The sequence below is a fragment of the Seriola lalandi genome, unplaced genomic scaffold, assembly GCF_002814215.2.
Source record: "Seriola lalandi dorsalis isolate HSWRI2012SDOR001 ecotype SW California unplaced genomic scaffold, Sedor1 jcf7180002053687, whole genome shotgun sequence".
Taxonomy (NCBI): Eukaryota; Metazoa; Chordata; class Actinopteri; order Carangiformes; family Carangidae; genus Seriola; species Seriola lalandi.
This window is the reverse complement of record NW_019524240.1, coordinates 207,686-223,656: the sequence shown is the minus strand read 5'-3', so window position 1 is coordinate 223,656 and position 15,971 is coordinate 207,686. Positions and strand designations below refer to the sequence as shown.

At 39.8% G+C, this 15,971-nt stretch overlaps 1 protein-coding gene across 2 annotated transcripts in view; it reads right to left on the bottom strand.

Moving 5' to 3' along the window:
* edil3a (EGF like and discoidin domains 3a) overlaps window positions 1–15,971 on the bottom strand; it is a 108,984-nt gene that overhangs the window by 54,390 nt on the left and 38,623 nt on the right. The gene's annotated exons all lie outside the window — the stretch shown is intronic.

Below are 15,971 nucleotides of genomic sequence, written 5' to 3'. Positions count from 1 at the left end.
AGTTATTGTTGAAACGGAGCCAGAACAATGCTGATTCATCTGAACCTGTATTTAGTGGCATTCCACTGGACTGTAACACTTTGCAATCTGTTATTTTGTCCACATACACTGATTGGCAAAATGCTATGCTATGCAATTTCATTACCTGCAGATCAGTAAATAATAGAAATGAATCAAATCTGATACAGTCTAAAGACAAATTGAACAGAATCATCAAAAGGGAACTTCAGTACAGAGAATTGTAGAGAGCAGCTGTTGGTTGTTCATGTGACATATTAGGAATGATAATAGAATTCCATACATTTATCAGTGTGTTATTATCACCCAGCTCTAACCCATGCACAATGCCTCTCCTTAAAAAAAAAACAAAAAAACAAGGTTTGCAATCCCAAAAATATATTCCTTCAGTCTGTAGTCAGACTCTCATCATCCTCTCATCGGTCCACTGGAACGTCTCGCTCCCTGGCTTTGCTTCACTATTGCTGTCTAAAAAGTGTCTCAGTCAGACAATAATGAGAGCAATGAATAGTGCTATGTGTCAGAACTGATACTGGCTGTGAGCACTAAATTGGCTGCAATGTGTCCAGGGAGGGAGAACAAGGCCTGCAAAGGGAGGGGTCACCTGTGCCCTCTCCGCTGGGCTGCACTGACCTCTACAGCGCCCTGCACCTGCTACAGCCACACAAAACACACAGCCCGATGAATCTGCTTTCCTGTTCATTCAACAGTGGAGTTATTGTGTCAAATCTCGCACATAGGAAGGTTATTGAAGACGTAAATATGCCATAAAGTTGAGGCAAAAAAAAAAATGATGAAATTCCAAGTGTCTTGAACCTCTTTTCTGCCTGCCTGAGTGTAAATAATTGTGCAGTAGAGAACTGACACAAAATAATTTTTTTTGCTGCAAATTTTTAGCAATAAAAATGTTAAATAGGAGTTTTTTTTCCATTCAAAAATAGATTATTTTTGAAAGAAAGAAAACAATATCTTTGGAACTTATTCACGAATGTCACTTCCAAGCTAAGAGTTATGTGTTTGTCTGGCAGCTGATCCAGCAGGGGCAATGAGATACGATAGGAACCAAGGGACATGTGCAGACAGTGCAATGTTAGCAGTGGTGTTAACGAACAACACAATTTATCATCTAAAGTGACCAGTGCTGACATTTGTGGGTACGTTTTTTAAAAACTGCTGGAGGTGACCAGCTAGCAGTTAAATCTAGCCTGCAAAATGATGCCCACATGTACTCGTTTCTCTTGTTTGTCAAGTCAAGGTACAAAACAAGACGTGTCTAAGCTTGTAACTGAGAGTTGTGTTGAAAGGTAAACGGCTGCCTGTACTCCGGAGCAGGTTCTCTTTAAGGACCTCTCTCTATTTGGCTGCATCCATCCTTCCCTCAATTCTGACCAGTCTCCCTGTCCCTGCCGCTGAAAAGCCCCTCCACAGCATGATGCTGCCACCATCATGGTTCACTGTAGGGATGGTATTAGCCAGGTGATGAGCTGTGCCTGGTGTTTGCCAGACATTCTGTTTGGAGTTCTGCCCAAAGAGTTCAATTTTTGTCTCATCAGACAGGAAGATCGTTTTTCTCCTGAGTCCTTTAAATATTGTTTGGCAAACTGTCATATGCCTTTTACTCAAAGTGGTGTCTCTCTAGCCACTGTATCATAAAGCAGTGTTTTCCACTTGGGCTGACTGCCCAGGTATATTTAATGGTAGAGTATATATAGTGACCCATTTTAACATTTTTTTAGTTCAATTTTTTTTTTATCCGTCTGAACAATCTCCCTTTGCTCTAACCCTCCCATCCCTGCTTGTTCACCCACCACTGTCTAATTTGGCTGTGAAAATATTTTCACACTTCTCATAAAAACATAAAAGATCTCTAAAGTAGTGCTTTGTGCTGTTACTTCATTGTAGAGCTGCAGCACATTGAGCAAATCATTGTTCAGCCATTCCATGTTCTTGCTCTTGCTCTCTCTCTCCGACACAAAAACATTGACAACAGACCAATCTGTCATAATCAAACCGTCCATCGGGAGAACTGGGTGAAATCCCACCACACTGGTGGACTGGTGCACCGTCAGGACATCATTTGGGTGCGCAGGGTATGCTGCAAGCGTCTGCCGACTGGGTTCCTCGGCATATCACAAAATGTAATCAACGATCACGAGCAGATCCACGCACACGGCAAAAGTTTACCGCAATAAAAAAAAGGCCTGAATACTTTTGCAGATGACAGAATTCATAATTTGCTAAAATGTCTCGAAATGTGTTTTCACTATGTTGTTTGTTGATTGATGAGCAAAAATGGCACTTTTATCAATTCAAAATTAAATATGCAACACAATAGAGTGCGCAAAAAGTGAAGGGGTCTGTATATTTCATGAAGCCGCAACAACAAAAACAGGATTGTCTTCCTCAGATAACAGAGGGAATTTAATTTGTGGAGCTGGTTTACATCAAAATAATCACTTTAATTTCAGTTGGACTTAAATATATGTACAATAGCATCAGCCTAAACGTAAATTGGTCCCAAACAACAACATAAATCATTGAAATAAATGCCTGCTAATAGCTTGTAATCCTCTCACACTTGTAAAGCCCCCAAATGTAATTAGGAGAATGAAAGGTAATGTCCCAGTAGTATTGCCCCTACATTTCACCCACTTCCTTCATTAAATTACAGTCAGATGTTGGGTAAAACTGGTTAAAGCCTTTCTTTTCCTCTGCCAAGACACTGTAAGCCACACAATTGGAGGCTGGTCAAGACTTTGCTGTTAATAAGAAATGTGTCATGTTACATCTCTACATCTGGGGTTCATTTAGTAGTCATGCACAATTTCCCCTGAGGAAGGTTCATCTTCTGTTACCTGTTTTTATGTCACAGAGGCAGCAGCCATACAGATGTTTGGCGAGCAAGCTGATCCTCTTGACCCCTTCTATCTAGGCGAAGGGCAGTGGTCAGACCTCTACAGTCGGTGATCGACATAAATGAAGTGGACAACTGGTTGTTTATGCCTGTACCAGATAATTAACCCATGACCTTGAACACTCGCACTTCCTTGAAAGTAATCATCCTCTTTTCTTTTTTTTTAATAGCGGTTAAGGGTTCCCCTGAGACATACTGCTGCTGATCTGCTGATGATGATGGTGCCCTGTGATTCATGGTGGTCCTGCAGATCTTGGATTTGATACTGAAAAAAAAGATTTTAATCTTTTGGTACACATAATGAATTCATGAGTGGGAAAAATGAAAAACACGGTCAATGATTTACATCACTTGGATGCTGCTCTGAGTAGGGAGAATGTACATCATTGGCTTATAAGATTGGTGAGAGAGTGCTTTATTAAGGAAGAGTTATATGCGTAAAGATAAAGATCATTTGGTATATTTATATGGGGTCCACCTCAAGGATGTAATATACAGTGATAGTTCTAGGATTATATAGACTATACATACTCAACCACACATGATGTTATCATACAGTGACCACCCAGACACATCTAAGGGAGCAGAACATTACAGTATAAACAACACAGCAAAGCGTGTTCTGCTGCACATGCCACGGCGAACACATGATAATACTTTATTAACTCCATGGGACCATATAAACATATGTTCAGCTGATGATAGCATTGCAGTTTTGATAACAGCAGCTTATATCGTGCTGTCCTTTCTTCAGTTCCCTCTGTGATTAGTGTGCTCATCAATCGTGTGATGCAATCCTTGCGCTTATTTATTTCTTTTGTGAATATTATTTCCTCCCACTCATTTTTGGCAGTTTTGATGTAACAGTACTCTCTTGAAGGAGACAGAGAAAAAAAAAAAAAAAAAAAGAGCCATCTGCCCATATCTCAGTGGGAAAGACAGGACATCTCTGCAGGTTGTGTGTACAGACCGAGGCTTTTCTTACCAGTAAAAGTCAAGACACATGCTAGTCTTTTCCACTTGCATTTCACCTCATATGTAATCTGGTATCTCCTGTACACTATCTATGTGGAAAAGGTTATTTCTTGCCGGTGTGAATTCCATTCGGCATATTTCTATAATGCCACTGCCCCATCTTTGTATGTGGGCTATCAGCCTTGGATGTTGTGTTTGACAGTCCCTGGTGCAGTGAAATGTGTCTAGTCCACACCACACAAGGCCAAGACAAGCCTTGTCTCTCCAAGTTGAGTCAGATAGAAGATAGAACAAGGAAGTGCCTGTCTCAACCGTCAATCTATCATGTCAATCTATCCTCGCCTTACCCATGCCACTGAAGTGACTATCAGCACATAGGGCAGGATTCCTATCTGCAGTCTGATGAAGTCACAGAACCAGTTGACAGAGAGATTTAACATCACCTTGTGATCCTTGACATGCGTTTTCATGGTGATATATGTGAGCATTGGTCGCATGCATCTGGGCTTAAGATGAGCATTGATTTTATTGATCTCCTTTACAGAACTTCTCAAGTCTCATCTCATATGCAGGTTAGTTTTCACAGTGGTACAACATGCTGTATGTTTCAAGGGATATGATGATGCATGGTGCTGTGAATGCAGGATTAAGAATAGTGTATTCCAAGGACATTCTTTTTAAAGTGGGATTAGCCCACTGAGAAGTTATTCAGAGCCGCACTCCAGAAGCCCTTGAAAAGGTATCTTAGGATGCATTGCAGAGAGGTCTGAGTATCTGAGAGGCAAAACACTCATCATTTCGAAGACATGCAGACCAGGGGCTCTGCCGAAGCTGGGATGTGCAGAATGTGAAAAGCCCCAAGCTCGGAGGCAGAATGACACTCGGAGGAAAGCCTTAAGTGTCATTTTAAGCTTACAGATGGAGCCTCCGCAGCAGGTGTGTGAGGGGAATACTGATCTAACTCGAAAGAAAACAGAGTCTGATCCATGAGCCTTTTAACATTACTAAGGTACACTTACTAGAAGGCTTAAATGGTATGAGATGCAGATAGAAAGTGGAGGGAGGTGATGGGGAAAGTATAGGTTTTATTTGGGGGAAAAGATTTGTTCATAATGTATTAACACACAATAATTATTTTGCGCACAATATGTTGATTTTAACATTACTGAGAGTTAGTTACATTCAAGAGACAAATGTCAACAAGGTTGTTGAAACATGTAAGTGTAGCGCTGAAATCTGTTTGTCATTCTAAATTTGCATGTTAGCATGATAGCATTTGTTAATTAGCACTTAACACAAACAACACAGCTGTGTTTGATGAGAATGCCATTAGTTTTGTAGTTATTTAGTCATACTACACTGAAAAACACGTACCCGATGATGGAACAATGGGATCACCAAAGTTATTCCAATTCATCCTCTGGAGAACAGTAATGTGTTTACCAAATTTCATACTAATTTTCGCCAATTGATGTCGATATATTTCAATAACAAGTATGTGACTTCGTATGGTCAATGAGCAAATTTGAGGACGTAGTTGGAAACTGTTGTGGAACCACTGTAAACAATAACTTTCAATGGAAAATCGCTTAAAGGTTGCTATGTGACATAATATTAGCATTCTTGATGTCATCATGTCACATTTGCATTCTGCTTACTGTCAGCCCGTTTCAGCCCTTTATCTGTTTGATTCTTTCCTACTCTTGGTGCTTACATATACAGTATTTCAATACAGCCAAATTCCCAATAAAGCTGTTCTCATTTACATGTTTTTCTGTTTTTGTTGTCAAACAATGGAACAAGTATGAAATAGTAACTAAAACGTGGCCCAGTAGGACTACATGTTAACTTCCAAGCTGCTGCTGTGGTCTGGATTTCAAAACATCGTCTGATAAAATCCATATACATACATTAAAACTAACGGATGTGCTGTGATCGTACCCATACTTATTTGTAAAATGATCACTCAGAAAAAATGTAAGATGCTCATTCACTTCTATTTTATGAGATGCAATTGAATGATGTGCGCCTGTGGGGGAAAACCCACTATCATGCTCGTGGTGCAATACTCACAACTCTCTGTTGCTAAATTTGTGACTAGCTGCTTTTTTTTTTTTTTTAAAGCCACTAAAGGGGTTTGAACAGGTGGTAAATGTAGTGACAAAGGCCTCAAGTTGGCAACACTGCCTGTAAAGTTCCCTGCCTGACCATTGGTAGCTTCATGTATATGTATATGTATATACACACACACACACATATATCCTCTAGGACAAATCTAATGTCAATTCATCCAGTAGTTTCAAGACCTTTCAGTCTGAACCAGTCTGAACCTCATGGTGGCATTAGAGGAAAAGTTAGGGAATCACCATAGTTAGTAGGACTTTTGGACATAACATGCAAAAAGCAGGCATAAAGTATTTATGATTCAAGTTAAATCATTAGGATGCAGGAAAAGTTGCAAATATTTAAAATCATATCCACTAAAAAAAGATGGTCTTGATAAAGGTCAGACTCTGAATGACTTTAGTTTAATATTGATAATGCTGCCAAATTAAGATGCATCAGTGGTTTCAGCAGAGGGTGATTTCACACTGATCTTATTAATTCATTTCCTTGCCGACCCTCTCTCTGAACTACCCTTTTCTGTGTCTAATGAACACAAGATTCCATGAATGCTAAAAGTGCTATCATCCCCATAGCGGACATTCACCAATCTATATCATTTCTTCCACGCTGAGTCATATTTATGATTGACTCAAATGTGGAATAACATCTCCCTGCTGGACACCAACCAAAATCCTATGTTATGCTTCACAAACTGCATATTCCCATGACCATGAACCTCTCTTTTTTTCTGTCACACTGAATGAGCTCAGTTTGTAGTAAAACAACACTGATACTAATTTGGCCACACACTGACCATCCTGAATTAATGCAGCTCTGTGTAGTCAAGCTGAACGTTTATCAATGCTCTGTTTTGGCTTGCAGTGCCAGCCCAAAGCCCTGGGCAGGACTGAGTCTAACTCTTTTCTGCCACCTGGGATTTAGAAATGCATCTCTATTTATGCTTTGGCCATTTGCCAACAGGTCCATCCTTACTGCAGAGGCCAGGAGGCGACAGCGCAGCTCAAGTGACCGAGGGAGCCTTACACAATTAGGCCCTGGTAACAACTCATTCCCTGCAACTCTTCCACAGGAAGGATAAACCATGTGACTGGGTGCTCAGGGACTGGGAACAAGGGAGGAGAAAAAAAAACACTTAGGTGAACAAATATACAGGCTCCTTTTTGGCAATTCTCATTATTTTCTTGCTTCTTTTGTACATAACATCCATAGTACACATTTCCATTGCTTTAGTTTTTTCTACTTTTGTCATCTTCTCTTTTAATCTCAACAAACATAACGGGAGAATTCTAGGCACAAACAAAAACTCTTCTGAAGCCCTTTTCCACATTCTTTCAAATGGCCTTTCCATAGAAAACTTACCTAAGCCACCCCTCTGACCATTTCATATGGCTTCAACTTTCTGAATGCATTCTGTGCCATTATTATTGGTTATAACAGCAATGCTGCATGGTGGGAGAAAAAAACTGTCCTGTCTGTAATTTTGCTAGCAAAGTACTACCTTGCCAAAGAAGAAAGGTCATCTTACTCAAAGTATTTTTCTACAGCAGTTTTTATTTGGCAGGATTTGCAGAAGTGAGTGCTTACTGAAGGCATATGGAAAAAGGTGACATATCAGTGATGGGCCAGTGCACTGACAGATGAGGGTGTGAGAATGTGCATAAGGCTAACACCGACAGGATCAGGGCCACGCACAAATGGATCTTGGTAAACAGTGAGCGTTGTCATTCTTTGTTTTCGGTAAACTTGAGAAAATAAGGTCAGTTCTCATCTATGAAGTATAAAGCTCCATCTAGACGGCTAAATAAAATATCTATTTCAGTGGCACAGAAAAAGTGGCCAGTAAAACCTTTCAGCTTGTTATCCAAAATGCCCTCCGACAAAAGGTGAGATGAGGTCAGCACCTCCTGGGATGGAGGAAGGGGCAGCAGGATACCCGAGAAAATAGACATTTGAGGTACAACATTGGTCTTTGACCGTGTCTCTCACACACACACACACACACTGAAAGTAAACAAAAAACATATATACCTGACAAGAAATACTGACAAATAAAATACACTTGTACTATTATATATACAGTTCACCATGCTGTAAACACTATCAATTGGCCTGGTTTTAACAGATATTGTCCAAAAACTGCCTTTATGCTATATTTATTCTCGAGTAAACAAATCCTTATGACAGCTTATTGAACAGTAGTGATATCCAAAACTATCACTGCCTTTTATTAAGACCAAATATAAAAGACCTAAAGAAAAAAAAAAGGACAAAGAATTTTACATGTTTATAAATGAAAAATCTGGGTCTGTTTCTTTGCAACTCATCTGTTGGATTTTACCTATTGGATTTGACATATCAATTGAAAGCTGATTTCTCTACTGTGTACAGGGGAAGATTGTGGCCCAGATACTGGAACCTTTTTTTCACACATCTGCATATTCTGTATGTACGGAGGCCCTTTGAGACACCCTGCAAGGAGACATGAACCGTGTTGTCCTTTAACAAAGTAGCGTTAAGAGAAGTGAGACTTTTGAATGAGACAGTGCCACCAGGCTCCAATGAAATGGGGGAAAGCAGATTGTACTCCAAAGAAGATAAAAACACAATCTGCAGTTCATTCCAAATGAACTAATTATAAATGTGCACCATATATCATGTCAGCTTTGCAAGACACTAGGATTGAATCAAAGCGAGGATGTGCACGGACGCAAAAAGTAGGTGGTCATCCTCGTTTGGCACCACTGATTCACTGAGGTCCATCTGGGAATCATTAAGGATACTGTATCTACTTATGGAAACACCAGAGTAGGTGCCTGCAGCTTCGATGAGCAGACAAAATGGCAGAGGTGCATATCTCAGTAAAAGTGGGACCACGCCACAATACCTGAGACGCCACCACAGCACAGATAAAATAAACTATAGCACCCCCTCCAGTGGCACACAGCCATCCATGTAGGCCTCCTGTATAACATCCAGAATCTAGGTCAGAAATTCAGGCCTGTGCTTGCGGCATGTTACCTATTGTTAGGGCAACACGCCAGACATACCTTTACCAGTCTCTCTGAGCCAGAAAGGAACCAAAAACTTGCAACAACAGTCAGTGTAGGCGAGAACGTCCCCCGGTCTGGATTCGACTGAAGTCTCCTTACTTGCAGAGTACAAACCCCTTGTCAGAGTAATAGCCTGTGCCAGGTACGCCTTCACTCGCCCAACAATTGAAATGATTGTGCATCTGACAAGTAACCTAATACTGGCTATATTCTGCAAACATCAGACAACTGCTTCCACAACAACATTTTTCATAGAAGCTCCAAGAGTATATAACACACTAACAATCAGCCACCTTGAGAAACAGCTGTAGGCTTACACGCACACACTCACATCCATGTAAACCCATCAATCATCATCCCCCCTTCTACTACTTTAGCATCCTCACAACCATAAAGTGCGTTAATAAACCAACTTATATGACTATAAAATGGAAATACTTAGACTAAAAAAGACAAACCAAACTAACAAAACAAGACAATTTGGCAAAATCAAATCCTTTCTGTTTTGTTTGAAAGCTTTCTGGGTGACTCACTGATTCTATCAATGAAACTACCACAATAACATCATCAGAATCAGTATGAAGGGAAACCATTCATGTATGGCATGCAAACAAAAACAACTTATTCTATTCTTTCTTTTCTTCTTTCCTGTATTCAATCTTTTCCTTCCTCAAATATACTGATGAACACTGTGATGAACAAAACAAAGACAGCCGCTGAAGCGGGTTTAGACACCAATCTCTATTTCTGCACATGGAAAAAAAAAAGAAGCAAAAACATGAAAGTCATTTTAAAGCTGCACTGACTGACCAGATTATAAGCGAACCACCACATAAAGAGGAGCTCTGCAGTTTCCAGTGATAGAAATGTGTGGCGCTTAGAAGGAAGAAATACCAAATGCGCAGTGAGCTAAAACAACTTGACTGCTGGCCCACAAGCATATCCATCTTTCCATTTTGATCTGCAGAGACTCCTGTGAGACAGAAAGAGAAAGTGTCTCTCCTCGAGTTGTTGATCATTGGCGTCTGTCGGTTTGGCTGTGAAACTGTGGTGGCTTCCTTTGGATGTTTGGTGGACTATGGACCCTTCCCCCAGGATTCTCCACATTCATCTCTTCCTGTAAATGCAGCTTTGTAGCCACAGACTGAGAGCAGTGGGTGGGCTGTGGGACTGTGAATGTAGTGTTGAGAGGGTGTCTGGAAATGAGGGTGTCCGCACAGCTCTACATCACAGTAACTGTGCAGTGGGGAGAGCCTTGAGGCTGCCAGTGTTCACAATAGTTCTGAGGCCACTTCACATATTGGGGAACATTTTTAGATCTGTGATACAATGATGACCTTGGGAAACTCTAGCAGGAGTGAATCTATACTCACAAGATAAACAATGTGAGCTTTTTGAAGAATTTCACAGTACCACACTGTGAATATACATTGGAGTGATCGACATAAATAAAAAAACATGAAATGTTACTGTTTTGACATACTGCTACTGCAGACTCTCTGCAGGTATGTGTGCAAGTTTCATTATTCTGAGAAAACAAACCAGTTTTAAAAGTTATTCATGCTAATTCATGCATATGAAAATAAAACTGGTGTGCAGATTAGCATAATTTCAGTAAAACTTTCCAACTGTTGTAACCTGGAGGCTGTTAAGACGAGACAGATTTATACCTACAAGAACAGACCTCAAGCACTATGACTAAACTGATGCCTGTTGTTTGTTTTGAAAATAGGTTGACTTTCTGTGGACAAAGTATTCCTCCTGTCTGTTTACCATGGAAAAGTTTTTCTTCAACAAACTTTTTCACAAACTTTTAGCTGTGCTTAAATCTATCTTAATCCATTTAGCTAAGCCTGCCCCCGAAACTTTTTTTTCTTTTTTTTTTTTACTTAAAGTGATAATACACCCTAAAACAAATTTCAGCTTTACTGCGTAGATGATCTAAGACAGTTAGTGGATTTCTCTACATGAACAACTTTCCCCCGGAGCTATGAACAAAATAGTGACAGCACTTTTTGGAGCTTCGGTACTGAGATGAATAGGAAGCTAATTTTGTAGACACAGTGGCAATGTGCAAGATCATTTTATGGGAAATATATGGGCCCATTTTCTGGTTCAGAACTGTTATCATTCTACAAAATAGAGTTCATTGTGGACAGAGGGGGCAAACAAACACTGATTTAGTCCACATGTTTGGCATTCTGGCCGTTTTGTTTACCGTCAGGGGAGCAGCTCCAGGAGTGTGGGAGTGATAGCGCCAACATTGTTGATGAGGTGAAATCCCAGCACACAAACTGTACATACACACACACACACATTTTATATATATATATATATATATATATATATATATAAAATTATAATATTATTTAATTGCTTAAAGTTTTATTGCTTAAGGAGAAATATATTTATTTTTACAGCATGTTTCTTTAAACAGCACTGTATTAGGTAGTTAATTGAAAGGTTTTTAAGGAGGGGAGAGCCATTAACATTTAACAGCTACAAAAGGAAAAGGAAGTTTTCATGCTTCGTCAAGATCTGAGGTTACTTTAACAGTGCGGCCTCACAGCCAGAAGGTGATAACAACTGCCTCAGTCACAGTGAGAGGGAGCAGAAAACCAGAAGCTCACCAATCTCTCTACACCTCACCCACTGTCCTCTCCTGGTGGCCTCCATGGGAGGAGTGGAGGATATGCCAGCTAACAAGCGCTACCTGCCTCCCTCCCCCCTGCCATCATAACATCCTGAAGATATGCTGCCACAAAGTCACCTCCTGTGATACAGTGGCAGGTTTGAGAGGGGCGAGTCATTTTTCGCTTGAAGAGGAGCAGGTAACCACTCAGGGGTGTGTTAGCACTGTGAAGTGGTGGGTGCTCATGGGAGCGGAAAGGGTGCTGGGAGAAACTGTCGGACCTCTGCCTCTGCCTTGTGCCTGACTAATAGAGTCTATTGTTGCAGTCAATTTTTTAAGGGTTAAAATGTCCTTTTGATACTCATTCATGTTACCTTAGGCTGATATGTTATTGTCTGTGCTATCATCTTGCTCTAAGGCAGTAAATTGAGAACAACAAACATATGAGAGTGGAAAATAAGTCAGATGTCTATTTCTCTTGCTCACACTCCATAAAAATCTATGCGAAGGCGAGGAGTCAGAGGGCCTGATGAAACATGAGGGAGGAAAAAAGTAAACAAGAAAAGGAGATGAAAGTGCCACTGGATGCCTCCTTACTTACTGCAAAATACACTAAACAGGTCACTAATGCAGTCCTATATGTGGTACAAAAGAGTAAGCACAGAGCAATTCCTTCTTTATCTTGAGCTGACGAAAGACAGTCCGTGGTCTGCCCCAGGTGAGATGACTAACAGTATTGGCTCCTTTTGCCACAGCCATAAACATTGGTTGATTATCCTGTGGTATGATGCTGTGGAGGCAGCAAGGCTAATACAGCATGATAGCGGCTGTCGATACATGATCAAATACATGGGCTTTGCTTTAAAAAAAAAAGAAAAAACATCATACATCCCACATTTAGCCTCAATCAATCCTGGACTGCTGGTGTGTTTCAGTAAGAAAGGCAAAGACATTTATTGATCAAAGAGTAAGATGGAATCTGGTCAAAGGACTTGCAGGCCATAGGAGGAGGGAAAGGCACTGATTTAGAAAATGAACACCAGTTATATAAGAGACAAGTTTGCCAAATTAACTTGTTAACTCTTTTTTTTTTTTCCTTTTACAGTGACAGTATGTTTCTGCACAAATAACCAACAGCCTGAGGACACCAGTTCATACTTTATGGAAATAGCTTCTTTATTAGCTTTAATTTTCTCTTTGATTTGCAGTGAGCCCCACATATAGCATCACTGAGTGAGAGAGTAGAGGGAGGGAGAAGAAGGAGTTGCAGAAGCTTCTGATCAAGCTCCACTATTCAAAGACAATAGAGGGCAACTCATCCTCATCTGATCTGACAACTCTCCAAGACAGGATTTAGTATTAATGCATCAAATTAAATCGTGTTGTTCATATCAGCCTCAACACAAGGTGGGCCTGTTACACACGGCTGTTTATGGTGAGACATTACAGTAAAATTCAGTGCAGAAAAAATAAAAGACTCCAATGAAAATCCCAAGAGTTTATACTTCATTTGTCCTTGATAGACTAAGAACGTGTGACCTAAAAATGACGACTGAGGCAATCAGTCCCAATTTTCACACTGTGACAGTTCATTACAATGTTTGGCTGCTTTCCCAATAACGTGGCACTTGTTCACTTGTCACCACAGGGACATGACGCCACACTATTCAGAAGATGAATGACTTTGCTATAGTGAGGGCTCTAACAATAAAAGCAGTGACACTTGGCCAAAGTTAGCCCTGGTTTACTGATGTGGTCTTGAAAGATAGACGTGGCACAACAGATTTAGAACAGGTATTAAACACACTGGGTCTGAGTAATAATTCAAAAGTAAAATATAACATCAATGCTTTGAGATAAAAACGTAATTTTATAAAAGTTCATTATTAATGCAAAGTGCAAAACACACCTTCAGAATTTAACATTTAAGTGATCTTTGAAAAGCCTGAAACAAGAGACTGTGCGATCTAATTGCATGTAAACATAGAGTGGCATGTAAAGTGGCTGAGTGAAATCAGACATAGAAAACTTTCACTTTAATGAATGCCTGCTGCGGCTGCACACTTCCATCACCCTTCAGCTGTGATTGTCTGAAGTCTGACCTGAATGTGGAAACATCAACACCTCAAGTTGAGTCACTGACGGCTGCGTTCCGAAGAGAGAAAGAAGTCAGAAATATTAAGTACTTACAGTACCTGCCCATCAAAGGAGTCTGAAATAGCTTGTACTTATCCTAGCTGTCCATGTGCAACATCATTCCTGGCTGTGCTTCATAAAACTGTTCTAACAAGCAGGATATGTAGTGCATGTATTTAGGATAACATTCAAAGGTGTGAAATTGGATTTAGCTCTGACGGAGCAAGGATGGTAAGAGCTGGAGTAAAAAGCCAGGGCTGGCCTACACATATTTATGTTACATCTGTATAGTACACAGTATACAAAGCTTAACATCGATCTGGGCCAACACTGATTTAAAACACTGGATTAAATATCACATAAACTGAAGGGTAATCCTACAATCCGAGACCATCCTGAATCCAGCATCTTAAATCCAACTTAAAAAACTTACTGTAAAGATGCTGAGTGAAGGGTTTGTTTTCTTAAGTATTTGGTTTAATATTTTATAATGAATAGCTAATACTCCAAGCAGCCAGCTGTGACCTTATTAAAACAAAGAATAGTGAGTGTATTGATGAATTTATAATATCGACAGATGCAGTACTTAAAAGTTATGTACTAGTTTGAACTGTCATCAGCAGTGGAAAGACTTACATCATTATCTACCCATAAAATTGGGTGACATTCATTAAAACAGCACACAGATTATATGACAGATTGTTCACCTGCTGCCTTTTGTTTTGTTTCTTGTACCCTACAGAATTCTCAGCTGGTGTTTTTTTATTTTTATCAATTTTATCCTGTTCATTAAGCTTGCCATCCATTAAACACCAGTATCATACCAACTACGCTGTCATTCCGAAAGAACAATTATTTATGTGCCTTTATCATTTAATTGAAGGAACTACCCAGATGCTAGATTTGATTATTAATGTCTTCAGGTACAGGATTCTCTCTCTCTCTCTCTCTCTCTCTCTCTGTCTCACCCACTCTCTTCCATTCAACTGTAATGACTGTGAAGGAAATTGGCAGACATTAATGTGTATTCAGACCATATCGAATCAATTTTTCACCACCCTAAGGCCTTAATAGGCAACAATAACTGAATTATGACATAAATGCTAGCCAATTGCTCATAGTTCTGGCTGGAGACACACACAATGACATACTGTTGATAGTATTATTAGTGTAGTGACTTCCTGCATTTCCTTTTATATTTTGTGCGTTTTATTAAAATAGGGGGGAAAAAGGAAAAACAGTGATGTGGAAACAAATAAATGGCGTAAACTGACTGTTCCAAAATAAAAGTCCATGTATTATTTTTATTTTCTTGTTTAACCTTCCTGTAAATGTGGCAGTTATGAGACAGAAACAAATGGTTTGTGGCTTCTCGCTCTCTCTCTCTCTCACTCCCCCTCTTTCTTTCAAACAAAGTAAGGATCCATCTCCCCACACAGTTTGCACCGTGATACATTAAACCCATTACTTACAAGCACACCTGCAATGAAGGACAACCGCGTAGTGCAGGCTAATGCGATGCTCAGCCAAGCACACACACATGCAGGGCAGCCATAGGCCCTGGCCTAAATATTATACTGCAGGATTAGCAAGATTTAGCACTTGACGACAAAGCTACATGCTATTTCCAAATCCTGGCATGTATTCAAAATGCAGGATATGAATGTAAAGGTTTAATGCTACACTTGTGTATTTCAACTGGTGGCTAGCTAATGTTGATTCCACCTGCTCTGTGTCATCCTTTCTTTTTCAAATAAATTAATCAGTTTCACTTGTCAGAAAGTAATGAGTAAGTGGTGCTGCAAGTAATATTGACGCAATGAAGCCTTGAAAGAATCTAATACTTGCTGAGAACAATAACTACTGGTTTACTACTTCACCTTGTTTTTGCTGTGAACAGTTATTAAATCAAACAACAGGAATTTCAGGACAAAAGATGGAGAAATCAATAGAAGTTTTTGTTGTTTTAAGAAACGCGATGTTTATCATTTCTCAGTACTTTCATTTCGTTCATGTAAAATGCTGTAAATTAAATCAAAACCCACTAGTGACAACTCTTATTACATCATGGTTACACACAACTACAATGATGTGTCCACATTTTTACAGTTGCTGGTGT